Genomic DNA, 27,603 nt, shown 5'->3' on the forward strand with positions numbered 1-27,603 from the left:
TATGCTCTGGTTTTTGAAACATGGCATGTGCCTGTTCAAGCCTAGACTGGACTGCAAGCAAATCTGGACAATTTTGGAATTGATGGTTGGGGTCGTTACAAGCAGCACAAACAGATGAAGCGACATGTTCTCGGAGAGTAGTGGTGGAAGGTTTTGAATTTTTATGTAGTTCTAACTCTTCTAATCTCCTAACTATTGATGCCATGTTTGCTCTCCCTCAAAATCCGCTTCAATCCTAAAAGCCTTTGCTTCGGATGTAGTCTTTCTGGTTTCACGGATGGATTCCCACTGTTGCGTCTTTTCAGCTACTTCAATCAAGAAGTCCCAAGAGCGTCAGCAGTTTTATCTACGAATAGACCATTACACATCGACTCAACCGTTGTTCGGGTGGACACATCTAGACCTTCATACAAAATTTGCACAAGTCTCCATTTTTCAAAACCATGATGGGGACATTGGAGCAATAATTCATTGAATCTCTCCAGGTATCTAGCTAAGGTCTCACCTTCTAATTGCACAAAGCTATTCAGACTTTGACGAATTGTCGCAGTCTTGTGGTTCGGGAAAAACTTTTTGAAAAACTCCTTTGTGAGGTCATCCCATGTCATGATGGATTGAGGCTGTAAAGCATAGAGCCAGGCCTTTGCCTTATCTTTCAGGGAAAAGGAAAAAGCCTTAACTTCAGGGTTTCGTCGGTCATTTGAGTGAAACGCAGAGTTCCACAAATTTCCTCGAATTCTCTCACGTGGTGGTACGGGTTTTCATTCTCAACACCTCTAAAAATAGGAAGCATCTGTATTGTGCTTGATTTCAGCTCATAATGGCCATTAGCCTCGGGCAGCAAAATACAAGAAGGTTGACTGGCTCTAGTTGGGTACATATAATCCTTGAGGGTACGGGGTTCTCCCATTGTTTCTGGTTGATCTGGACTGTCTCCCTCAGAACTTAGAATTTCGATAGGTTCGTCTGGGTTAATTCTAACAAGTCTGTTTGTCTGGTCTCTGTAGGTCACAATCATGTCCTAGTAGGTACCTTAACTAACATGTTGGTCAGACAGAGCAATCGGAAACAATTTGGCCCACAAGGGTTATGAAGATTTGGTTTTGAATGGGTTTTGGTTTAAAGAAGGGGTTTTGTTTTTGGTTTAAAAATTTGGGTTTTGAAAAAAAAAATTTGAACTAAACCTAGCATAAATTATCACAACTCATAAAAGAAAAAAAAAAAAACAATAATAATAATTAAAACAAACCCATAAAAGAAAAAAGAAAAATAAAAGAAAACAAAAAATAATTACAGTCCCAAATATAAAAAAAAAGAAAAAGAAAATAAAAATTATTACAATCCCAAATAAATAATTAAATTAATTATTACAAGCCCAAATTTGAATTTAAATGAGGCCCAAGTGGGTTAACTCATGGGTTAGGCTTACTTGTTTTTGGAGGGAAGCCCAAAAATAGGCTTTTAGTCCCCTTTTAGTTGCACAGCCCAGTTGGGCTTTAGGATCGTCCTAGCAGCTCACGTCCAAGCCCAGCAGCAACAGGTGGAGCAGAGCCCAGCAGCAGCAGCAACGGAGCCCAGCTGAAGCAGCGAAGCCCAAGAGCAGAAGTTTCAAGCCCAGCAGAAGTTGAGGTTACTGAGCCCAGCTCAGTTGGTTCAAGCCCATCTCAGTTGGTTTAGAGCCCAGCAGCAGAGGTTGCACAAGCCCAGTTGACAGCTTCAGTTGGCAGCCCAGTTGGCTTGGCAGCAGCTTGGCAGAAGCAGCAGCAGCTTGGCAGCTTCAGTTGGCAGCAGCTTGGCAGCAGCAACAGCTTGGCAGGGCCAACAACAACAGCAGACTTTGAAAACTTCAAAAAGATGGCATCCAGCTCCCCGGCAGCGGCGCCAAAAACTTGGTGTGAAAATGGGAAGCACACAAAAGCTTGCAAGTATACAAGGCCAAGATTTATAATATAGTGATGAGTGGGGGTTTGTCCACAGGGAGAGGAGCATACAAGAAGTCTTCCTAGGCTAACAATGGTGACAATGCACTAAGGCAGTGAGCAAAACAAGGTAAATGGCATGAACCAAAGATGCAAGGTAAAGCAATAAAGAAACAGTTAAGAACCACAACAGGGAAAGATAACAGACAAGGTAAATCAGCAAAGAACCAAGGCTTGGAAGCCAAGGGCAAGGTGAGTTTGTGCACTGACTTCAGTGCACAGTAGCTACAAAGTGCAAGAAAATAAGAGGCAAGAAAATTAACTGAGTTGAAAGCACACAGGACTGAAAATGCAAATTACTGAGAAGGGATTGGTGGTTAAGCCAAGGCTTAGGATCCACCTTGTGTCCTAATCAAATGACATGTTTCTAGGTTGTGTTTGTTCCTAAGCATACATCTAGAAATGGAAGAATATCAAATTGCTCACTAGTCTGCCCCTAGCATTGGCTGTCTTTTGACAGTACAGCCAATCACAGGCTCTATGAGCATTGGTATCTCCCATTTGCTCAATCAAAACATAGCAACAGGAGAACTATCCTAGCTTCTAGTCACATGACAGTGCACAAGGCTTCACTGAGCCTTGGCCTGATGCTGATTAGCTCATGCTAACCATGATGTAGCAACATACATACATTAACACAGATGATTCATACACAACTAGCAACATTTGAGATAACTAAAAATATATGCAATTTTCAACTTGTTAACTGATAAGCACTGAAATTGAAATTCATAAAAATTTGTAGCAAATTCTCTACTGGCTAGTCCAGAGAGATACACAGTGTGTTTCACACACTCCCCACAACACCAATTTATACCCAATTACCCATTTAGGGTTTTCCCCCAATTTTTCCCCAAAATCAGTAGAACTAGGGTTTGGTGAAATTGATTTACCTACTGTTGATGAGATACTCGCTCCATCTCGTCGACCCACTCTTCTCCTGCTTCTTCTCGTTCCTCTCATGCTTCAATTGTTGCTTTAATCATCACTTATATCCCCAATTTCTCACCTAGGGTTTCAGTGAGCAGAGAGATGAGAAATTGGAGAAATTAGTGATGCTAAAGAGATGGTACGTGATGGTGATGATGGGCTTAGGTAGAGTAGAGTCGGGGAGAAAATAGTGGAGTGATTTGGGGTGAGGTGGTGATGATGGAGACGGACATGGTGGTGGTACGGAGTATGGTGGTTCTGCAGAGGGGGGGGATGGAGGAGATGGGTTCGATGGAGAAAGGGGAAGGGTGCGTTTGTTTGAGGTCTAGGGTGTTCGGCACTTGGGTGTGAGGCGAGTGTATCGAGTTTGATGATCTGCGACGCTGAGCCGTGGGATAGGGAGATGAAAGATCAATCGGACGGTGATATGAAGTGAAGCTTGTAGCGACCGCTGGATTATATAATACAACAAAATCAACGACGCCAGATGGAGTTAGGTGTTGTAGTGTTAGGCGGAGATATCAAACTTCGATGCACAGCAAGGGAGCGACCGTCGGATGCTTCTGAGAACTGATCTGACGGCTGAAGACGCAAGCGGGTATGGATTTGGGTTTTAGGCTTTTGGGTATAGAATATGGGTTTGGGAAATGAGTTTGGGCTTGGAAAACCTTGAGCCCACTTCTTCTTTAAGAACAACTTTCTTCTTCTTGAGCCCATTTCCAGCTTTTTGGACGTGCGCTCCATTCTTTGCGGCTTCCTTGCGTGATTTCTCCCGGATTTTCACTACTTTTCCGCTCTTTTCGCTCCGCGACTCATCCGAACTTTATTTATTACCTAAAAATGCAAAATTAATTAATAAAAATATTTATTCTTGAAAACAATGAAAATACAGAATATGGGATAAAATGTAGAATTAATGCATAAAAGATGAGTTAAATGCCAACAAAAAGGGATAAATATATACAATATTTGGCACTCATCAGCAGTATCCTGCTGGGATCAGAGGCGTAAGAACATAACTGTACCTTGGATCAGTGGGAGATTGATTGGGGTTCAACTACAGTCCAATCCGAAGTTATCTTGGAGTAGGCTAGTGTCTGTAGCGGATTAATATAATGTGTGTTTAATATGTACTAGGTCCCGGGGTTTTTCTGCATTTGCGGTTTCCTCGTTAACAAAATTTCTGGTGTCTGTGTTATTTCAATTTCCGCAGTACATTGTTTTATCTTTATAATTGAAATAATACAGGTTGTGCATTTGAATCAATCAATTGGAAATCCGACCTTTGGTTGTCGATTGATATTGGTTGATCCTTGGATAATGGTCTTTGGTACCATCCAAGTTATTCCTTGTATTTGATTAGAAATCGCAGTGATGCTTGAGTAAATAAAATCAAGAGAGAGATATAAACTCGTTGATGTACTTTTAATTGATTGAGTCTTGTTGATTCTCTTAAAAGTATATTCGAGTTAGTCCATACAGATTGCTAAGCGAAATATTGGGTGGTGTTGTTAGACCCCCGCTTTTTCATGGACAAAATTGTAGAAGTAACGTACAAGCTCGACTTGCCTACCCAATGCTCTGTACACCCTGTCTTTTACGTCTCTCAGCTGAAGAAAAAATTGGGAGCTACTCAGTCCACTACACCAACTCTTCCACCTGTTGGTTCTGACGGTGAAATTGTACTCACCCCTGTGGATGTTATAGACTCACGCCTGATCACCAGACATGGCTATGAGGTACCACAGTTGCTCATCCAATGGTCAGACTCTTCACCAGACGATGAAACATGAGAAGATAAGGCTCACGTTCGCGCTCACTTTCCAAAATTTCATCCTTGAGGGCAAGGATGATCTGAAGAAGAGGGTATTATCATATACCTGGACATCCTTTAACCATCAAATCGAGTGCCTCGGCGTAATTACTTGCAACACGTTAATTAGGTTTTTCATGTTAATTATTACATTTAAAGTTAAGTTAATGATTATCATGAAACAATTTAGATAAGACCACGTGTAGGGCTGTAACAGCGTGAACACTTTAGGTTTTTGATATCTGTTGCCTTAAAAGCAACTGAGTTGTATCGTCACTTTCACTAAGAAAAGAAATAGAAAAGAAACTGAGCCCAGTGCGGCTGCAGTGAAGAGCAATTATCTCATATCAATCCTCTATCACTCCCATCCCAGTTTATGTATGAGAAACCATTACCAAACCCCACATAAAATCTCTTATGATCTTCTCTATGTCTTTTAAAACTGCAACAGGAATTTAGAACATAGATACATAGTATATTGGAAGATTTTCCAACACACTATGAACCAACAAAGTCTCTGACCCTTCGAGAGGTGTTTCCTTTTCCAGGTTGAGAGTTTTTGATGCATTCTTTGTATTATGATATCCCATATTGGTTTATACTTAGACTTACTGCCTAAAGGTATGCCTAGGTAATCCTTTGGCAGTTGAACAAGCTCACATTAAAAAGAAATAACACATTGCAAACCATTATGATTTGATCCAAGCCCAACTATCGCAATCTTTCTAAAATTCACTCTTAAAGCCAAAAACCATTTCAAAAGCAAACAAAATGTGTCTTAGACCTGAACTTCGTTGTCATCCAGAAATATTAAGACGTCATCCGCAAATTGCAGATGAAATACAATACCTCCCAGAGCAACTTGAAAGCCTGGTATCTATCCAAGAGCACCAACTTTTTTGATCATCAGAGATAGAACTTCTGCAACCAAAATAAACAAAAAGTTGGAGATTGGATCGCCTTGCCGAATCCCTTTTTTAGATTTAAACATAAAGGTAGCTTCGCCATTTATGAGGATTGAAAACCTTACAAAGGAAATACACCACTTGATTCAGCTTCTTCACACATGTCCAAAGCCATATTTCATGAAAACCAAGTCAATGCAACCCCAATTTATGTTGTCAAAGGCTTTATACAAATCTACCTTACATAAAATCCCAGATTTATCTTCTCTTTTTCTAGAATCTATCAACTCAGCCACTATCAATATACCATCATTGATCTGTCTATCTTGCATGAAAACACCTTGGTAGCTTGAAATTATAGAGGGGAGAACCGTCTTCAATCTATCAGCAAGTAATTTAGAAATGATTTTGTATACTTCTCCGATTAATCTTATGGGACTGAAGTTGTGTAAAGAGACAACACCACTACATTTATGAATCAACTTCAAGTTTGTGCAATTTAATCGCTAACCATGAGAGAATGAAGTTTCAAATTTCTTAACCACCTTCATAAAATCATATTTGATAATATCCCAAGCATGCTTAAAAATTCCATTGTAAACCCATTAGGGCCCGACGCCTTATTCTTGCCAAAATGCAGAATAACTTGTTTCACTTCATCTTCAGAATAAAGCCTTTCATTAGAGATTATGTCTTCAACAGATATTATAGGCATAATAAAATTATCAAAACCAGGTCTAGAAGCATATTTCTCAGTAAAAATATTAGTGTAGAAATCAGTAGCTTCCTTAGCAAGTCTGTTTTTGTCATACGAAATATCACCATTAATATTAAGACAATTAATATTGGTGACCTTATGTTTGTAAGATGTCACCTTACGAAATACCTGGTGTTTCTTTCAGCATCTCTGATCCATTGCTCCTTGGATCTTTGACCCCATTTCCTTGGTAAATCCAAAGTGAGAGAGGCATGTTCAATTTTAGCATTTTGTCTGGCCACAATATCAGTCGTGGAGAGTTGCGAAATCTCTTCAGAGGAGTCAAGCACATCGATAAACTCTTCAATAGAATTAATTTGAGATTGTAGGTTACCCAAAGATTTTTTTCATGAATTAATGAAGTGCTTCAAAACTTGCAGTTTCTTAGCAAACACATAGCTAGGTTTACAAAAAAAAAAGTCAAACTAGCCTACCACAACTTTAGATTATCAAGAAAAGATGGATGGTATAAAAGATAGTTGTCTAGCCTAAAAGGATAAACAAATTTAGAACCAGAGTTACAATTTATCATTATTGGTGCATGATCTGAGATGGGTCTTTTGAGTCTTAATTGAAGTAATGCAGGTGCGACATCCAATCAGAAACCTTACACAAATTTCTCAAGTTAATAAAAAATCCATAAAATCTGTAATAACTCCGCCAATTCTTGCCTATCAAATTCATCCCTTCATAATTACAAACAGTTTCAGATGACCTTTTCTCTCTCTCTTGAATGAAAAAAAAAAGATGACCAAACATCTAGGGCCAAACTGAAATTCAACCCAATGTTCCTCAGAATATGTAAATAACATGAACTGGAGTTTTTCAAGTTCAGATTGCCTAAAGTGCTTAAGGTAGCAGTGACCCAAGTATCAATAATAGTATACAAAGTGTTTAAAATAGCAGTAGTATCCCAAGTATCTCAAGTAGCAGTGGTAATATGAATATATTTTAAGTGTTTGAATCTAAACAGATCGGGTTGTCTCTGCTTTGGAGACATGGTAACAATATTTAGATTGGAGATATGGTAACAATTGTATAAGATGATCTTAATCTAGTTGTGACTGTCTTTGATTCCATTTCTTGGATTAGTGTTATTCTCGTTTCTGACTTTGTTTCCGCAACTTGGATTGTTGATGGTCTTGTTGCTTTTTTGGGTGATTTTCCTCCAAAGAAAAACATGCTTAATTAAAGAAATGTTAGAAGTCCAAAATTGATCAGAATCATCGGCTGGTAAACAAATAACTCACTGGAATAGATGTCGAAGCTCTTAAACTTGTCGGAGATGATTATCACTGATCTCGAAGCAAAAGTTGATCAAATCTAAATCCAAATTCAACAACACCATTGCATAAACAATCACAAGATGCAAATATAAAAAAACCAAAACAATCAGTAACCTCATGAAATTGTAATTGAAAATATAAAAATAAAATAAAACTATGCCTAACTAATGTAAAACTAAAGGAGGTAAAGTATTATAAGCGGTTAAGCAACACATTTTTATAGGCATTTGGATACTCCTTAAGAAGTAACTTCTAACTAATTAAATTGAAATAAAAAATTAATTTGTGGATCGAATTTCAAAATGAATCCTACAGGCAAAAAAAAAGTTGATCTTTTTGCGAGCAATGTTCTTTCGCTTTCTGACTTCTGAAAATTTTGTTTCTGGTTGCTAACTATAGGCTATGAATCAGAATCGCCATTCATGTATATCATTTATTCTCAACTCATTATTAAATTATACATCATTAACAAGCTCACATATCTTGTAGACTCATTAAAGGTGTTTTCAAGAAAACTTTCAGACATTGTTTTTGAGGAGTCAACTTATTTGGGATTCATTCCTAGGCATTTAACAAAATCGAATCTGGAAGGTGTTATATTAAAAAATAATAGGTGCACAGATTGTCAGATCTTTCATGTGTTTGAATACTATGATACTAATTGAAAAAGCTAGAGTACCAAATACACTACCAATTTTTTGTATAACCTGTAGAGACTATCCTTGAGTGATCTTATGGAGAAAGGGGAAATTTTGGAATAGATAGGAACGTTGAATATTTAACTTCTACTTAAAATTATAAAGACAAAAACAATATAGTGCGGAATAAAAAATAAAAGTGCACACAAAGATTTTATAACAAGAAATCAACTAACAACCTGTAGAAAAATCTCGTGAGTCGTGACCTAGGTCAGAATAAACACTTACCGTATTAGAAGTTGTAACTCGACTATTATCAAATTTTGCCATTTTAAGTGAGACCAAGCCGGACCAACAAACTAGTTACCTCAGTACAACAATATTCATGCGCCTCCAATCTTTTCGATCTACACATGTGAATCCCCTTGTCACTAAGCCCGTCAGTGTATAAGGGGTTGTACCCAGTCCGTCGAGAAGATTAATATTACAGGGCCTCCAACTGGACAACTAAAATGGCTTTCCTAAATTTAACCAAGTATATAAAAAGTCTTTAAGATACTCAAATATTGCACGGTTTGTGCGTTGATTGAGAACATAAATTGAAGGCTCTTATGCTTGATGTCTAAAAGTAAAGCTCCTTAACTTGAGGTTTTTTCAGGTATATTTTAGATTTACTAGATTCCTTGATAACTGCACAAAGGTCTATCTGATATGCTGAAGAAAACATTCTTGAGAGTTACTGGACACTGAAAAGAGGAGGTACCCACATGCACCACAATATTTTATTTATCAACATATAAGTCATGTACCAAGTGTGATCGTTTATGGACAGAGTCGAGACAATACAACAACTTCGGTACACACTTCGTATGATCGTATATGGATACAAGATTAAGACAATACAACAATAAGATCACTTGTGTGATTGACAATTGTGGATGGTGAAATTTAGACAAGGGGAAAAAGCGTCATTTCAAGACAATAGACAAAACTCAACTCTCACGGGAGAGATTAAGCCCTTGGTCCTCAAGGCACCCATATCCATGATTCTAGTATACGTCCACTGCTGGTCGTGATGTCGTGACTTCTATCACACATCCTCGACGAGATATTGTTGGTCAAGTAGGTTCTGTAGAGCGTAAAACATCCCCAGTAGACTTATGAACCAGAACAGTCACAATTCCAGCATGTCTTCGCGAGACGGAGCTGATTGTGATGCCATGATTCCTAGTATACATCCTCGACGAGAAACTGCTGGTCATGTAGGCTCTGTAGATGCATAAGAACGTCCACGACGGACTTATGACCCAGAGCGGAGATATGTGTATCTCCTGTAAGCACGACTCACCCTATTTGAGATCAAGGATTGATTCCTAGTACATCATCGCGAGATACACTAGTCATGTATGCTCTAGGCTATGAATCAACTTACCGAGGTTTATGAATAATTACTAGGACATCCCCGCGAGATACGATGGTTATTCTTCCTCCGAGCCCTTTCGACAGACTCCAATAACATCCTTTCGAGATACACTGGTATTGTTGACCCCATCATATGGACACACAGTTGATTCTTAGCATATCTCTTCAAGATACGCTGGTCAAATACAAGTGAGCCAAAGTCTCGCAGAGGCATTAATTGGGCATACAAAGCCTTTTCTCTCTCTCCAGGACGAGTCCCAGCTGACCACAAAGAGATTCAGATCCGTTAAGAAAACCTTCGTAGAGATTTTTGATCCGTCTGCAAAATCTCGGAGAGATTCAAATCTCTCTCCAAAATCTCGGAGAAATTCCAGTCTCTCTGCAAAATCTCGGAGAGATTCCAGTCTCTCTACAAAATCTCGGAGAGGTTCCAATCTCTCTGCAAAATCTCGGAGAGATTCAAATCTCTCCTCAAGATTTCAGAGAGATTAAAATCTCTTGGGAAATATCAGATAAGGCTGAATATTCCTCATGGTAGGCACGTGCCTCATGTAGGAATCGATTCTCCTATCCACACGAATTCTAAGGCATCCCATGCCTTTTCACGTGACTCATCCTAGTCATTCTTACAAATCTGAGAATATCTCTCTATTTCGGCCAGCTCGGCTAAAGAGAATGTTTCTCTCTCTCTCAACACGTCATCGCAAAGGCTGATTCAGCTTCACACAAATGGGGGGATAATAATTAGGGTTTTGGTCTGGCGGTCTACGACACGTGTGAGGAATACCCGGCCTATTTCTCATCGCAGACGAGAGTAAAGGCGGTGGAATAATGAGATAAACTCAACCTAGCTTATCTCTATATATTCCTTAAGATACGGGAGAATTACTCTGCATGGCACGGAAAGCAATCCTTATCTTTACTGACTTGAGATTAGAGAATTCAACTATAAATAGGTCATATATTTTCCCAAGCTACGATCATCTTTCTGATAACCTATCAGAACAATTCTTCTTCAAACCCTAAAATTCTCTGATCTCTATCTTCATCTGCTTTCCTCCCTAAGACCAGACCTAAATCTCTTTCATGTGACTGAAGCAGCCTTTGAACGGCCATTGTGTGTGGTTTAGGCGAAGACTGTTTGTGCTCAACCTCCCGTAACTCACTTTCAAAAACCATAGAATCCCACTTCTAACTTCTCTCAGATTGTAGATAGCTACATTTTGGTGACCACAGTGGGAGGTTGTTCAATCGGTTACAGATATCAATCATGTTCTCTTAGGAAGGAAGACGATTCCACCAATCCAAACATAAAAATGTTCAATTGATTCAGTTTCTGTAAATCCATTACAGGTTTAGCCGAGAGAGTTATCCCTACCATCACTTTCTATCTCTTTCGAGTTTGACCTTAATGAATAGGCTAGTGCATCCCGAATCATATGGATCTCTTCCTGCATAAAAAAACTCCCAAGTAACCTATTTTCATAAAAATCTACTGCTAATACTTGAAAACGTTGTATACGGACTAAGGAGAACTCCCGGAGACTCAACAGAATCTTGCAAAATCTCAGATCGACATCCAGGCTTATCTGAAAATGCCTTTAAAGTTACCAATAGGGATATATCCAATGAATCTATATCGAGTACATGTTCCATAGAGAAGGAATACTAAAACTATTTCAAATAGCACGGACGGGATCCAATCTGTCCGCAGTCGGTCTCACCGGAGAAGATGTGGATCATTAAGAACACGACAGAGTAAAGGAGCAACCATCCAGCTGACCCCATCTCTCTCCAAGACTAAATTATGATCTAAACTTGGAGATTCTGACGAATATTTTCCCCAAAATTCGTTTACTTCACTTTACTATTTTACTTATAACTCTTTCAATCTGTATTAGATTGACCTAGTTCTTTTTCATCGGATTTGTTTTTTCGTCGTTTACAGGATAAACTTAGCGAAAACTTGGAAAGGTTCCAAAAAATTCGTGACCTAGACAAAAGCGTTGCAGAGCCGTATAAGGTCATAAATTGCCAGCCGAGATACATCTTATCATTTTCCTGTTTCAGATGATTATGACTAGAACACGACAAAGTATAAGATGAGACTAGCTGCCAAGACATTTCTCGACCAAAGCTCATACTTATCTTAAGATTCAAAGCCACCGATCGATATGCTATCTCAACACCCGTCCCGTCAGAATGAAGAGGAGTCTTAGAAATTGTACGACTAAGTCTTGATGAGCCTCCATCTCGGCTACACCAACGATTATCCAATATAATTTTCTGATGAAACCTCAGTTCACCCAAGAAGGATACCAACGGATAAGAAATCTTACGTGAGGCCAACAATTTAGATAAAACTCTGTTACTCGATATACAACTACAACCAGATACTGCCACTGAAGTAAAACAAGAGAAGGATCCGAGACCATAGCTTCAGGATACACGTTACTCATTCAGACGCTTACTAGCAGTTCTCTCAGTCAAAGTCTCTTCTATCGAGAAAATTCACTTGACATGTTATTCCATGAGTCAGGCTTAGACGCGATGAGCGAAGGACAAGATATGATGATCACATACAATTTCCTCACGTCAAAACACAACTCCTATGCGTGAAGAATTACCTAGCAGATTCCCAAAGAACTCTTCCATCAATAAAATAAACAAATATCGACTGCATAGTTGGACCTGAACGTATCTATTACCCTACCGGTACTAGAAGGCATATACTAATATCAAGTTCGGTTGAGCATCCTCCCAAAAGAATAATAAATCTCAACGGATAATTTTTCTACAAAAGTTCACATGAATCCCTATCAAAACACCTTGTAGAGGCGCAACAAAAACTTCATCTTGTCCACAAAGACACATGCAGCGATATCTCGACATGACTCTCCATAGACGTCTCCAACCCATAAATTATCCCTTATCCGCCTTGAAGACTCAATCTCGTACGCTAAAAGGGTCTTACTTCATTTTCCAAGTGTCCCGAGTCAATGGGAATCCCTAATCTTATATCAAATGGGGACTAGCGAAGAATCGTGTGTCGCACACCTAAATGGACAACAGGAGGTGGCCAGACATCCAGTTTTCAGATAACAGATTTAAAAACGATCGGTGCAAGAGTCTCAAAAGATAGGGACACATCAAGACCATTTAACTTGTTAGAGCACTGCTCGGTCAAACTCGCATGCGTTGCTATCTCAAGCATGTTTGTCAATGTTAGTGATCAAAACTATAAGTCTTGATTTCTAGTCTATTATAGCTAAGTCTCAGACTAGGATATTAAGTGTAGTTGAGCTCAAGGACTTCATGGCGATTCATCATACAAATGAAAGAACTACTCAACGAACCGGTGGGACTTCTCGACAAAAAGGTATATGAAGACTTGAACTTATCTGTCACTCAAAAGTCTATCTGTTATATCTCCTACTTCTTGAGACAAAAGTCGTATGCTATATATATACTTAGATTATACACATTTGGTATTTCGAGCCTAGTATACCTCTCCTATCTATATATCGAAATATGTGTTGTTAAGCGTTTCGCTTCGATCATGTTTTTCTTTACCTAGTGACGCAAGTCATGTATGTTTCGATCATCTTGAAAATTACTTTTACGAGAAATGGTGTAACTACTACATAACGTTCTCTAAGAATGTTTCAATGATTGGAAGGAGAGTTTAGATTACATAATCATAGTGGACATAAGTATATTGTGGAAACACATATGTGCATAAGTCCCATGCTGAAAATCGACTAGTACCCAGTCCGCGAACCAGCGAAGCTCTTGAACCCAAGAATTTCTACTGGAGTTTGAAAACTCTTTCCAGTACTTCAAGTCCGTGAACCTAGTCCGCGAACTTGTATACGTTATATATCTAAAGATGATTTCTGAACTTAATTCTAAAGACTAAAGAATTCTTTTGCAAACCGTGGATAAAAAGTTCATGAACCGATTCATGTGAATCGAATCATCTTTGCTTCAATTGTGTCTTATGTAGTACATGACATTTCCTTGCAATTGAAAAACTCTCTAACTAGTTCATGTGAGTCATTTGAACTAGTTATGGTGAAGAAGAAAGTGGTTGGTATGAAATGCTCAAATGGCTAACCTTTTGGTTGACTATTATTGAACCAGCAATGCACACGTTTGGGTACAGTTTACAAACCTAGAAGCGTGTAGTTCATTTATGTATGACAATCTAAGATTTCGATCTAACGGTTGAGATATATTATCTTGAATCTAAATCAGGTTTTCATCTAACGGTGGATAGCGTTTTCTTTGTGAGCAAGGCGAAACCCTGATTTGAAAGGCTATATAAGGAGACATCTAGCAACTTTACAAACTAATCCCCACACGTCCGTGTGATACTATATTGTAAGCTAGAGTCGATTCTCCTTTAACCCTCTGGTTTTCTTTTCTCAAACCGGGTTAACGACTTGAAGAATTCATTGGGATTGTGAAGCCAAACCGATACTACTTTTATCGTAGTTGTGTGGTCTGATCTTGCATATTCTATCGTACGAGTACAATCAGATTGATTGTCTTGAGATCGTGAGAGTTCTCTTATAGGCAAGATATAAAAGTAATCACAAACATCTTCGTCTCATCGTTTGTGATTCCACGACGTCTTGTTTTGCTACCATACGATTAAGATTGTTGTGAGGTGATTGATTAATCTAGGATGTTCTTCGAGAATATAAGACCGGATTGTCAATTGGTTTCTGTTCACCTTTATTATATATCAAAAGATGAAACAAAAACTTTAGGGTTTTTCTGTGGGAGACAAATTTATCCTATTTATCCTTTGATAGACTTTTCTGTGGGAGACAGATTTGTTTATCGTTAAAGCCTGCGATTTTGGGTCATAGCAACTCTTAGTTGTGGGTGAGATCATCTAAGGGAATCAAATGTGTAGTATCCTGCTGGGATCAGAGGCGTAGGGGTGCAACTGTACCTTGGATCAGTGGATTGGGGTTCAACTACAGTCCAGTCCGAAGTTAGCTTGGAATGGCTAGTGTCTGTAGCGGCTTCATACAATGTTTATTCAATCTGGACTAGGTCCCTGGGTTTTTCTGCATTTGCGGTTTCCTCATTAACAAAATTTCTGGTGTCTGTGTTATTTCTTTTCCGCATTATATTTGTTATATAATAGAAATAATACAGGTTGTGCGTTTGATCTAATCAATTGGAAATCCGACCTTTGATTGTCGATTGATATTGATTGATCCTTGGACATTGGTCTTTGGTACCGTCCAAGTTATTCCTTGTATTTGATTAGTACTCACAGTTTCTGTTTGAGGAAAAAAAATAAGGATAGAGATATAAACTCGTCGATATACTTTTAATTGATTGAGTCTTGTTGATTCTCTTAGAAGTGTATTCGAGTTTGTCCATATTGCCAAGCGAAATATTGGGTGGTGTTGTTAGACCCCCTCTTTTTCAATTGGTATCAAAGCAGGCAAACACGTTCACGACCTTAAGTCTGTGTTTGTAGCGATCTGACTCTATGGACAGTAGTGCTATCTCAATAAATGCACCACTAGATCCAGGGATTTCAGAATTCTCTTCCATGACTGATTTAATAAAATCTGTAGAAGAAATTCTATCTAAACCTCCACCAGGTTTAAAATCCTTTGATGTGTTTTCAGGGATTTAAAAGAAGCTTGAGAGCTTATCTCTTGATGTTGAGTTATACCTCCAGAAAGAGCAAGAATCACTTGACATGCTAAATCAAGTTATGATGAATAATATTCATGCTGAGGTTGATATTGATTACTAATCAGTGAGAGTAATGCTCCTCCTCTGCGTAATCCAATTAGTTGTGATAAACTAAACGAATTACAGAGGAGTTTAAACCTCAGTCATCTGAGTGTATCATCTCAAAGCATGAATTGATTCGTTGCTCAATTCCTGATACTTCCTATCAAGATAGTAGTATTGTCTTCTTTTATAAAGAATATAGGACGTCTTTTTATCAAAATAGTTTCCCTTCGTAGTATTAAAAACTATCTGCAGAAACAGTTTTTTATAAGTTGGAAAACAAGAAATCAGAAATACAAATCTTTTTGGGTTCTCTTGAAGTTCTTTGATAGACTTATAAAAAAAGTTCCTTGGGTGTTTCTCAATAATACAAGATTTAATAGTTGTTGGAAAGAAACTCTTTCTTGGTGCCATGGTGAGCAAGAAATTATTCACCTCAACACAACTTGTTTGTGTTGAAAGTGCATCCTCACCAAGAAATGCCCTGCTATGTATACGGTGAGGGAAGCAATACAACTGGGGAGCACAGATTATATTCGGTAAGGATGTAGAATTCAATTGGACTTTTCTAAAAAGGTATGTCTATAAACTTGAGAAAGTTTTATGTTTTTATTACTTGTTTGAGTACTTATAATGATCCATGTACCTTGATTATCGTTCATTTCTACCTAACTTGATATGTGTTTAAGGTTCTTAAATGTTTAGGTTTGAAAACATTAGTTCGGGATGTTTGGACTTCACGGTACACATACCAAGTATGCATAATATCATTTAAAACCAAAATCCAGGGGTTTAAGTTCGCAAACCCCGTCTGCAGACTGCTCCAGGATACGAAAATTCGTTTGCAAACCCGTATGCATACTTGACGTCGATATTCGGTAAACTTGTTTTGGACGTATCTTCTTCGTACGAACTCGAAATGACCTAGTTCTTTTTGAATTATCTTCCTATTTGAATTCTCTTCAAAATGGAGATGAGAAACATTGAATTTGGATGAGTTAAGATTGGTATTTGTCCTGTCTCTTGTTTTTGAGTATTTTGCTCCGTTTCGTTGCACTTGTTCCACTTCCCTTGAACTTGGGAACTTGGATTCCTGGAGTACTACTCTTCTAAGCTCATTTGTAGCTTTTACAAGAACGTTGTTGGTGAATCAAAAAGAAGGAAGTTCAAGAATAGGCAGTAACACGCATTACTATGGGATTCTTGAATGTTCACAATCATTTTGTGTGAACTATGGTGCATGGTCGTTAATGACTTTGTATGATCTTCGTTGTTAAGAAAATATTTTTATACGCCTTTGGTAGATATTCTTGGTGTAAATCCGGGAGAAAAAGATTGATTCCACCCTCTAAGGACAAATCATCTTATATGTCCATTACGAGTTTGTCTTGGTGCCTAGGAAACTTCTTATGAGATTATTGAGAAGGATTACTAGAGTTTGGAATAGCCATTATTGCGATTACACGTATCTATGTCCAACGTTTTCATCTTCAATGTTTATAGATTTATTTACTTCAATTCTAAAATTGTTTGGAAGATGGTTTTTGCAGTATTAATCTTTATGATTTGTTATATTGCAATTTATTAAGGAATATGTATGTTTGCGTCCGTGAACTTTGTTGTCCCATATTTTGTCAAAAGTAAAGTCGTTCATGATCGGTATTCATGTATTGATTTAAGGATGAATAGACTTTTGACAAACACAAAAGTTAAGCCTATATTGTCAATTCTTTGATGGAAGATAGGTTAGAATCTTTTGTGAACAAGGATAAAGTCTATTATTGTTATCCAAATAATGATTGAAAATAGAATAGATCCTTGCGTATTCCACAATATTGATCTTCTTTGATTCATATCCTATGAAATACTGTGAGGCTCCGTAATATGTCTTATGTTGAGCACGATATGACTAAGTTGATTATTTTTGATTAACTTGGTTGGTTGATCCGTAAGGTGTGTTATGTTGAGCATTTGTGAACTAAATTAATCATCTCGTTTGGTTATTTGGTTATTTGCTCCGTAAGTTCTCTTATGTCGAGCAAAACAAAAGACAATTAAATTGATTACTTTTGTGATTAGTTTGGTTGTTTGTATGCCAATTATATTAATTATGGGTTCTCTTGTAATTAGTCTAGTTGAGCTTTCATATATTCCATAAAAAATTTCTTGTGTCGAGTATATGAACGGCTATCCTAATCATTTTCCAATGGTTTTGGTAGTCATATGCTCCGTAAGTTTACTTATGTTGAGCATAAACAATGAAGTTGATCACCTTGTCTGTTTAATTTGATTGCGTATTCCGATTAAATTAATCATGGGTTTAATTGTGATTAATTTGATTGAGTTTTTTGGATATATAAAATCACTTATCATGGTTTTTGGTGTCCAATAAAAATCCTTCTTTTCTCTCGAAATTAAGGTCGCTCTTGTTGTTCCCTTGGGAATGTCATCAAATGGGGGAGAGTTCTTTTGAACTTGTGCTTAATGGTCATATATTCAGGAGTGTGCGGCTGTGGAATTTTAGAGGGGTTATCTTGTATCTTTAAACTCCATGATGAATGCTGTTAGCTTTGGCTATATGATTGCATCTAAATTAAGATGATGTGGGTCTTTTCTTTTAGTCATGAAATGTCTCTTGTGGAAATTTCATTATGATCCCGTTCTTGTACCTTTGCCAATTTTATTGACAAAAGGGGGGAGAATTAATATGTAGTTCACACTACAAATACATATGGTTTTCGGATCATTGTGTAAGGGGGAGTGGTTTCCATGATCGAGATGGAGTATTGACTAATAGGGAGTGATACATATCACCATAGTATTATTGTTGAAGTTGTGATACAATTGGACTTTGACACTGTGTAGTAATACTATGACACTGTATAATGATGATTGAGAATCTCGAGTTCTCTCATTGTTATAGCTGCGGATCTTCAACAACGGTGATGCTAAACTTACAACCTTTGGGATCATTGGAGTACTTAGAAGGACGAAGATTTCAAGGAATGTTGAAGAATTAGACTTATGGAATAGGAGCTACTAAAGTTTTATTATCTTTTTTGTATTCCATATGTATTGATAGTTTTGTCAGTAAAATTAACAGAGGGGGAGATTGTTAGAGCACTACTCGGTCAAACTCGCATGCGTTGCTATCTCAAGCATGTTTGTCAATGTTAGTGATCAAAACTATAAGTCTTGATTTCTAGTCTATTATAGCTAATTCTCGGACTAGGATAGTAAGCGTAGTTGAGCTCAAGGACTTCATGGCGATTCATCATACAAATGGAAGAACTACTCAAGGAACCGGTGGAACTTCTCGACAAAAAGGTATGTGAAGACTTGAACTTATCTGTCACTCAAAAGTCTATCTATTCTATCTCCTAATTCTTGAGACAAAAGTCGTATCCTATATATGTATACTTAGATTATACACATTTGGTATTTCGAGTCGAGTATACCTCGCCTATCTATATCTCGAAATATGTGTTGGTAAGCGTTTCGCTTCGATCATGTTTTTCTTTACCTAGTGACGCAAGTCATGTATGTTTCGATCATCTTGAAAATTGCTTTGACGAGAAATAGTGTAACAACTGTATAACGTCCTCTAAGAATGTTTCAATGATTGGAATGAGATTTTAGATTCCATAACCATAATGGACATAAGTATGTTGTGGAAACACATATGTGCATAAGTCTCATGCTGGAAATCAGATAGTAACCAAGTCCGAACCCAGTCCGCGAACTTCCGAAGTTCTCAAAACCGAGAATTTCTGCTGAGTTATCAAACTGTGTTGCGTGAGCCAAGTCCGCGAACCCAGTCCGCGAACCAGCGAAGCTCTCGAACCCGAGAATTTCTGCTGGAGTTTGAAAACTCTTTACAGTACTTCAAGTCCGCGAACCTAGTCTGCGAACTTGTATAGGTTAAATATCTAAAGATGATTTATGAACTTAACTCATAAAGACTAAGGAATGCTTTTGCAAACCGTGGCTGTAAAGTTCATGAACCGATTCATGTGAATCGAATCATCTTTGCTTCAATTGTGTCTTGTATAGTACATGAGATTTCCCTGCAATTGAACAAATCTCTAACTAGTTCATGTGAGTCATTTGAACTAGTTATGGTGAAGAAAAAAGTGTTTGGTATGAAATGCTCAAATGGCTAACCTTTTGGTTGATTATTATTGAACCAACAGTGCACACGTTTGGGTACGGTTTACAAACCTATAAGCGTGCAGTTCATTTGTGTATGACAAGCTAAGATTTCGATCTAATGGTTGAGATATATTAGCTTGAATCTAAATCAGGTTTTCATCTAACGGTGGATAGCGTTTGCTTTGTGAGCAATGCGAAACCCTGATTTGAAAGGCTATATAAGGGGACATCTAGCAACTCTACAAACTAATCCCCACACGTCCGCGTGATACTAGTTTGTAAGCTAGATTCGATTCTCCTTTAACCCTCTGGTTTTCTTTTCTCAAACCGGGTTAACGACTTGAAGACTTCATTGGGATTGTGAATCCAAACCGATACTACTTTTATCGTAGTTGTGTGATCTGATCTTGCATCTTCTATCATACGAGTACAATCAGATTGATTGGCTTGAGATCGTGAGAGTTCTCCGATAGGCAAGATATAAAAGTAATCACAAACATCTTCGTCTCATCGTTTGTGATTCCAAGACGTCTTGTTTTGCTACCATACGATTAAGATTGTTGTGAGGTGATTGATTAATCTAGGTTGTTCTTCGAGAATATAAGACCGAATTATCAATTGGTTTCTATTCACCTTGATTATATATCAAAAGAGGAAACAAAAACTTTAGGGTTTTTCTGTGGGAGACAGATTTATCCTATTTATCCTTTGATAGACTTTTCTGTGGGAGACAGATTTGTTTATTGTTAAAGCCTGCGATTTTGGGTCGTAGCAACTCTTAGTTGTGGGTGAGATCAGCTAACACTAGTAGAAATCAGCAGTTTCGCGACCGACGAAGCAAGTCATTTAACTCGTATATATGACTTGCTTTGTCAGTTGAAGAAAGGGTCGCTGTTTGAGCGTCTTTTTTAACTATGACATGTCTATGGGGGTTGTTGAAAATCTTATATCAACGAACGATTTTAACGGTCAGTATTTTATGACTGACTTCGATCAGTCATAGATATAAATCTTAATATCAAAAAAATTTGATTCAGATTGGTTGTCTGGCCTGACTGAATCTGACTAAATCTGAAATGAAACTCAAATGAGAATCAAATGAAAACCAAATTCAAATGAGAATCAAATGAAACTCAAATTAGAATTCAAATGAGAATCAAATGAAAACTAAATTCAAATCAAATAAAAATGAGAATCAAATTAAGCTTGCACAAAAATAATCATTCAATTTAACATTCATGGATTCATGGGTTTCAAATTACACAAAGGATTAAAATTTGTAGTTCTGACGAGTGTAATCTGTAGTTCTAGGATTCGATTACAAAATAATGAACTAAAAAACTTTTGATTAAACAACAAAAATTATAAAATCCGATGATGATGAAGAACTTATTCTTACTTCGTAATGGTGTACCTGCACAACAAAGCCATCAGCTGATTAATGTGGGGAGGCCACAATACTCAAGAAAACGCTTACAAAAACAATAACCATGCCATGCACATGAGAAGACAGTGATCGATAAAGGTGGGTATCCTAACCAATATGATGTCAATCACTTTAACTGCCTCTATCCAACATCGACACAACAGCACAAACGTAACTAGTTCGTTAATTCATGACCTTGACATATCTCGAGCACAAGATACAAAATGGGTTATACATGGAATCCTAATGTAAGAACGGTAACAAGTATTGCATGTAATATTGCAGAGAGGGCCCAAGATGAATAACCAAAAGTACTCAATAGTTTTGTTCTTCCTACTGATAAACCAGTTGCTATTAGCGCAGTGATTGAGAAAAGCATGAGGAAACAAATACCTACTGATGAACCCATTACTACCAGAAACATCACAACAGGTGTTTAAACAATAAGCACCAGCAGGATCACAAACCACCATGCACCAATACCAAGAGATACACTTCTACAACTTTGCATTCTTATGGAAAAACTATCTGATATTCAGTCACAATGAAAAACACAATGAATATAATTTTGATAGAACGTGCAAGCATGAGAAGTCAATATTTGATTGGTTTAATGACAAAATTCTTAGGAGGATACAATTGGATACGGTGAAAAGAACCCATTTGGAACTAGCTAGAACCACATTATCTGAACCTAAATATTTGGGACTTAAATACAATTCAGAAATTTAGACTGCATAATAATTTTGTGTAAGTAATCGTTATAAGTCCAGGGACAGATCTCTTTAACACTATGAAGTGTGTTTAATTCATAAAAATAAAACAGACCTGAGAGCTCTATTGTACTTCATTTACATCCAGTTCGTGGGCCTTCTCCTTCCTTAGTTTATGCACCTGTAATGCATAACATATATATAAAAAAAAGATCTGCATCGCCTTTATGAGATGTACAGAAGGCATTGGTAGGGAAAACTCGACGACCAACTACATAAATCAAATGTATCACCATAATAAAAAACAAGTCAAACCATAACAAGAAATAGGAATCAATAGAATGATCTGAAATAGGAGTTCCACTAGCAATTATCCCTTCCCTGTATAAACAAAAAATGTTCCAAATTTAATATCTTAAATAAAAACTGAAAGCAACTGACAAATGGACAATTGGGATCAGACTTGCACAACTAAAACGTATACCCTTTCTATTACGGAAAAATGCCAACTAAAAACAATATACCCCTCCTGTAAAAATGGAAGCAAGGTAGAGTTCTTAGCAATTCGAATGTATCAACCATGTTCACCGATCAAGAACAATGAAAAAAAAATCAAACCCACATCGAACACAGCAACACCAGAAAAGGGTGAAACTAAAAGAATTTTCTTAATAAAATTGGACGAACAAAAATTCACGCATATAAAGTAGCATCAGTAAACTCAGGGCTATGATTACCAAACTAGATGAACATCAAAGTGTTTGAAGTTGTTAACAAAACCAGGGTACAGATCCGAGAAATTATTAACACCATAAGTTTTTGAAGTTTAAAAGTTGAATTGCTACATCAAGGTGTAACTACTCATACAGTTCAATAAAATGTTCCAAATCAAACTACGCAACAGGTTATTGTTTCATGCCAAATGAATCCTTTCAATAACAAATCGTATAGATACGCAATCACAACGTGGGTGCAGCGTTTACCTTTTGCTGCCTATCTATTTCCATTATATATTGTTCAAGTAAGCTGAACTTCTCGGCAACCTAAAAATGTCCAGTGAAAATCAGTTCTTATAACCACAAGACCTTGTTACATGTGTGCAGAACAGAAAACTTAAGAAAAAAACCAATGTTAAGCAAAGACAAGTTAACCAAAAATCATAAAACTTAAGAAGTTGGTAGTTTACCAGACTATCAAAATCAACATGCTCAACTGCTCAAACATCAGTATGAAGTTGGAGAAGCGCATTTCTCGGAGTTTCATCTTTCCATCATCACTAGTTGGAAATCTGAACATAAACCGAAGTATATCGAAACAAAGGCTCAAACATCATTGTTACTGGAAAAGATAACACAGTGACAGAGAATTATTGAAAACATATTAGCTTCACCTTCGGTGATTTCTTAGTACTGTTGGTTTCGTCTTGAAGACCTTATAGAAGGTCGAGCCCGAGCTTAATGCAGCAAAGTTTGTAACTAGATGATAACTTAGAGCCAAACCAGGGTTCTTCGTACCTGCATCATCAAACAAGAATTTTTTAGAGAGAAAAAACTGTTCACATTAGTACAAATTACTGAGGTATTTAGCATTTTAACTACATGTTAACTCTCATTAGTTACGACTTACTAAATAACGTTACAAGATCAGGCGCTTCAAAATAAAAGAATTTAAAATTTGAAACCAAACAAAGCAAAACTTTTGTAACATATCCGAAATCTACATGTTAAATACAAAATGAACAAGATGATGTTATGCTGATAGCTTGACCCTAATTAATTTACCTGATATTCCTTCTTTAATTATTGCCTCCCAGTTTCTATTGTTTTTTTCTTTTGGGTAAGATCAATTGGTTCTTTTTTATCATAAAATAGTACCCAAAGTTCCCTAGTGACCAAATTAGCATCAATATAATGATCGTCAAACCAGCAAACCCTTCCTAAAGCTAACTTATGGGAGTCTGCCTTAGTAAGATAGCAACAACTAACAAATGTGGAAATCTAGGGTTTATGGGTATTATGAAAGCATGTGATACTAAAAAGAAAATCATTGTGACAATTGAAATGGAATCAAGTACATGTAGTGTATGAAACTAATAAAGAAAAACAATGCATTTCTTGACCAGTTAGCTGCTTGATTTCAACATGCCATAAATTGTTTAATCCCGATATAAGTTAAAGAATCTAAAAATTACTATCATCTTGAGGACTGTCTACTATTCAAGCCTACAACTTCTCAGCTATTTTCATACAATACATAAAATTCTCTACCTTAAAAGATGCATTCGAGGGTTAGAAAGCTTACAACTAGGGGGTGGGGGGTGGGTGAAAGCTTTCCATAAATATGTATAACCTGCACACGAAAAAAACACAAGTTTTCATCCTTCCGATCTTGGACTTGCTTGACAAGGTAATAATAGGAAGTCTACGACATTACTTAAAACAGATGAATGGATATTCAATTTGCTTCCCACACCCTGACAACAAGGACTCCTGCAGGGGACATTATATTTTTATCCACCAACACAAGAGAACCATTATCATGAGCAATCTCAACAATTTTCTAAAAAATAAAATAAACAATGTAAATGGCATCCACTTTCAAGTGTCAAGCACTAGGTAATTTAGTACATAAACTGCCCAAGGGAGAAAAAATATATATCTAAAAAATATTTATTGTTGCAAGCTCTACGTTTTGAGATTAAACAGGGTGGCAATCTTTCGATTACAAATTGGAAAGATATAAGCGTAAGAAGTAAGCAACTCCTCTAAGTATGTACTACAACTAAATGATAAGACAAATTATCAATGAGTTAGTAAAAGTGAAGTACTTTCAGTTTGAGCATACTGGGAACTGATTCACTTTTGTCAAGAAGACGCAGAGAATTAGTTATTTCCTGCAACGAGAGGAGCGGATCTGTTAGCATAAACATACGCACTAGAACATTGAATTCAATCCAGCACCAACCAACTATGTGTATAAATATTCATTTATAATTTATAGAAAATAAGAAGATGCAGGACAATAACAATAGCTAATGAGACGTCATTCTTAACATTGTAGACTTTATACTTCATCTAAATACCTATATAAACACATTCCAGGTAAGTGACAAACTCTGATTTCAACAAACCTCCAGGAATAAATAATTCAGATATACTTCAATTGTGCTAATAATGACTCAACCAGTAAGAGTAAAAGTAAAGGTCCCCGCTAAGAAAATTTAATATACAAAAGTGCTAGTTACATCCAGTAACTGCACTTCTCAGTAGCGGTGACTGCTACATATATTTAACCAAGCAAATATAACAACTGTAGTTCAGCAGTTTTTTACAAAAACAAAACAAAAAAATCATAAAGTTTTCAGAAATGATGATGGGTCTCTTTTAAACCAGATGTTAATACGCGCACCACTTCTTTGATTTCTCTAGATGCACAAACGAGTATGAGCTTACATAAAAGAGGAATCACAATAAAATGGTTTATATCGACTACTTGAATACTAAAACATATTGAAAAGAAATTGTTCAAATGTAAGCATAACACAAAAATACATCTTCTTTTGTGTTTCTTTTGTCTACTGAAAGATATAACTTAAACCCGTCAACCGGAAAACATAAATTGTCATGTTGTTGAAAATGAACTATAGATTACTATTTCTCAAAGAATAGGGAAATCAAGTATACCTTGGGGTTTGAATGGATAATCAGATAGAAATGTAATACCAAGAAAAATACAAAACACACCTCCTTCATATGGTAATCCTGCAAACGGTAACACAAAACACAGAACACAAAAAATTAGGTTTCATAACTTCCTAATATCAAAACAAATCTGAGATACAAATTATTGCATCAAAGCAATCATTCAACATTACTGATAATACCAACCAATCTAGTTAATAACTTACTAAGTCCTGAAATTAATACCAATCTATGATGGGATTAAATCCTTCTTTGCAAATTTGCATATGTTTTCCTCAACCTAAAAGACTCAAAAAAAAAAAAACTGTCAGTTCGGGATAAAAATCAAATTGATTTATACTTATGTTCTAAATTAGATTTAGGGGTTTTGTTTCTTACAGTAGGAGAACATATCTTCTAGCCTTGTTGAATTGAGTTCTCTTGTAAGGAAAAATAGAGAAAGAACACCTTACTGCAACAACGAAAGAAAATCAGGAGAAATTAAATCGTTTATAATACTAAAAGTTCATCAAATTTATGAAACATGAGCAAGATATTAATATTACCCTGGTGATTTCAAGAGCAAAACAAATAAATCTAGGATTACAAAGTTTCCTTTTGATTTCTGCAGATGCATGGGTCTTGATTTTGAGATATGGGTTAGGATAAAGCCTTGGTTTCTAACAATGAGTTTCAATCTGTGAGGTAGAAACAATCCAGATTTATATTCTAGGGTTCTTGTGGGTTTCCGTTGATTATGTGTATGCAAAATAAATCAAGGGAGAAGGTGATGTTATGATGATGGAAGTAGTTGATGGTGGTTATGTGATCTGTGGTGGTGAAGGAAATGGTGTGGTGGTGATGGAAGTAAGCGGAGATGAAGAAAATAGATGTAGTCTCTCTCTTGCATAGAAGAGAAATGAAGAGATAAGGAAAATGGAGAGAATGATCGCTTCGAAAATTGGACCATAAAAAATACGAAGTTCACCGGTCACATAATGCGTTATTGATTGAAGAATAAAATATTAATAAAGTTGGTCTTTGGTACCGTCCAATTTATTCCTTGTATTTGATTAGTACTCACAGTTTCTGTTTGAGGAAATCAAATAAGGATAGAGATATAAACTCGTCGATATACTTTTAATTGATTGAGGCTTGTTGATTTTCTTAGAAGTATATTCGATTTTGTCCATACAGATTGCTAAGCGAAATATTGGGTGGTGTTTTTAGACCCACGCTTTTTCACAACTCCCCAAACCCACAACACAACATGTTATTAGGTGACTAAAGATCGGTCTTCAAAATCGTGAATGGGGCTTATCTGTGATTCGAGAAATCTCATATCTCTCTCTGGTCTTGTTGAATTCTCCTCCATCATCTTCTTTGTACTCAACAATTACAACTATGTTTTGGATCCTGAATGAAAATAAGATGTTTTAGGGTTTTATACGCGTGTAACATGACTATATCAAGTAGAAGAAGCATTCAAATTATCCCTCGACAACAAACGCATGCAGGAGACAAAATAGGGTTCAAAATCGAAGTCTATAGTTAAGAATTTGACAATGTGCCCTTGATAAAAAATATCCGTGTACGTCTCTCCTACGATATGTTAAAAGGGCATGATGTTTCAATACACGATCCAAGAGATATCATCAAAACACTTGAAGGAGTTGTTACTAAATAGATCTGGATTCCTAGTTCAACTTCATATGGAAATATCACCAGAAAACCAAGCTCCAAATCCTAATTTTTCTCCAATAGATGAAGGTTGGGTCTTTTCTGTTCGATAGTTAGGGTCAACCACCGAAATCGGACGTCAAACGAAGTTTTTACAGCCTCTGGAGTCAGGATCGCGCAAGGAAGGAACTTATATTACGAATTTAACTTAGGGTTTTCACCTACTCGCATACCCGACGGATAAATCTAGGTTTTGCATCAAGTTCGAACTCATGAGGGTCCTATTCCTTTACCAGATGCATATGGAAAAGGTCCGGAGAGAGAAAATATCAACCATGGAGAAATCTTCCGACAGAGCCCCCTAGAGAAAATCTCTTTCTTCATGTTCCGCTGCTTCAGTTTGGCCTCTGCATCTCGAGCCACTTTCTTAGCATGTTTTAGCTCTTCATTTAC

At 36.9% G+C, this 27,603-nt stretch overlaps 1 long non-coding RNA gene across 11 annotated transcripts; it reads right to left on the bottom strand.

The window, feature by feature from the left end:
• Nucleotides 1-20,851: 20,851 nt before the first annotated feature.
• LOC113302955 lies at nt 20,852-26,452 on the bottom strand. 11 transcript variants are annotated; one of them, XR_003337224.1, is made up of 11 exons: nt 26,037-26,452; nt 25,870-25,942; nt 25,698-25,771; nt 25,474-25,551; nt 24,618-24,683; nt 24,092-24,139; nt 23,181-23,304; nt 22,977-23,078; nt 22,774-22,833; nt 21,906-22,171; nt 20,852-21,065 (listed from the first exon to the last, which is right to left on the bottom strand). It is a non-coding gene; the product is annotated as an uncharacterized LOC113302955 (long non-coding RNA). The 11 variants fall into 11 exon arrangements; XR_003337228.1 differs by having other exon boundaries at nt 24,092-24,279; XR_003337231.1 differs by adding an exon at nt 24,224-24,279 and having other exon boundaries at nt 24,618-25,551.
• Nucleotides 26,453-27,603: the final 1,151 nt, after the last annotated feature.

The sequence above is a fragment of the Papaver somniferum genome, chromosome 8, assembly GCF_003573695.1.
Source record: "Papaver somniferum cultivar HN1 chromosome 8, ASM357369v1, whole genome shotgun sequence".
Lineage (NCBI taxonomy): Eukaryota > Viridiplantae > Streptophyta > Magnoliopsida > Ranunculales > Papaveraceae > Papaver > Papaver somniferum.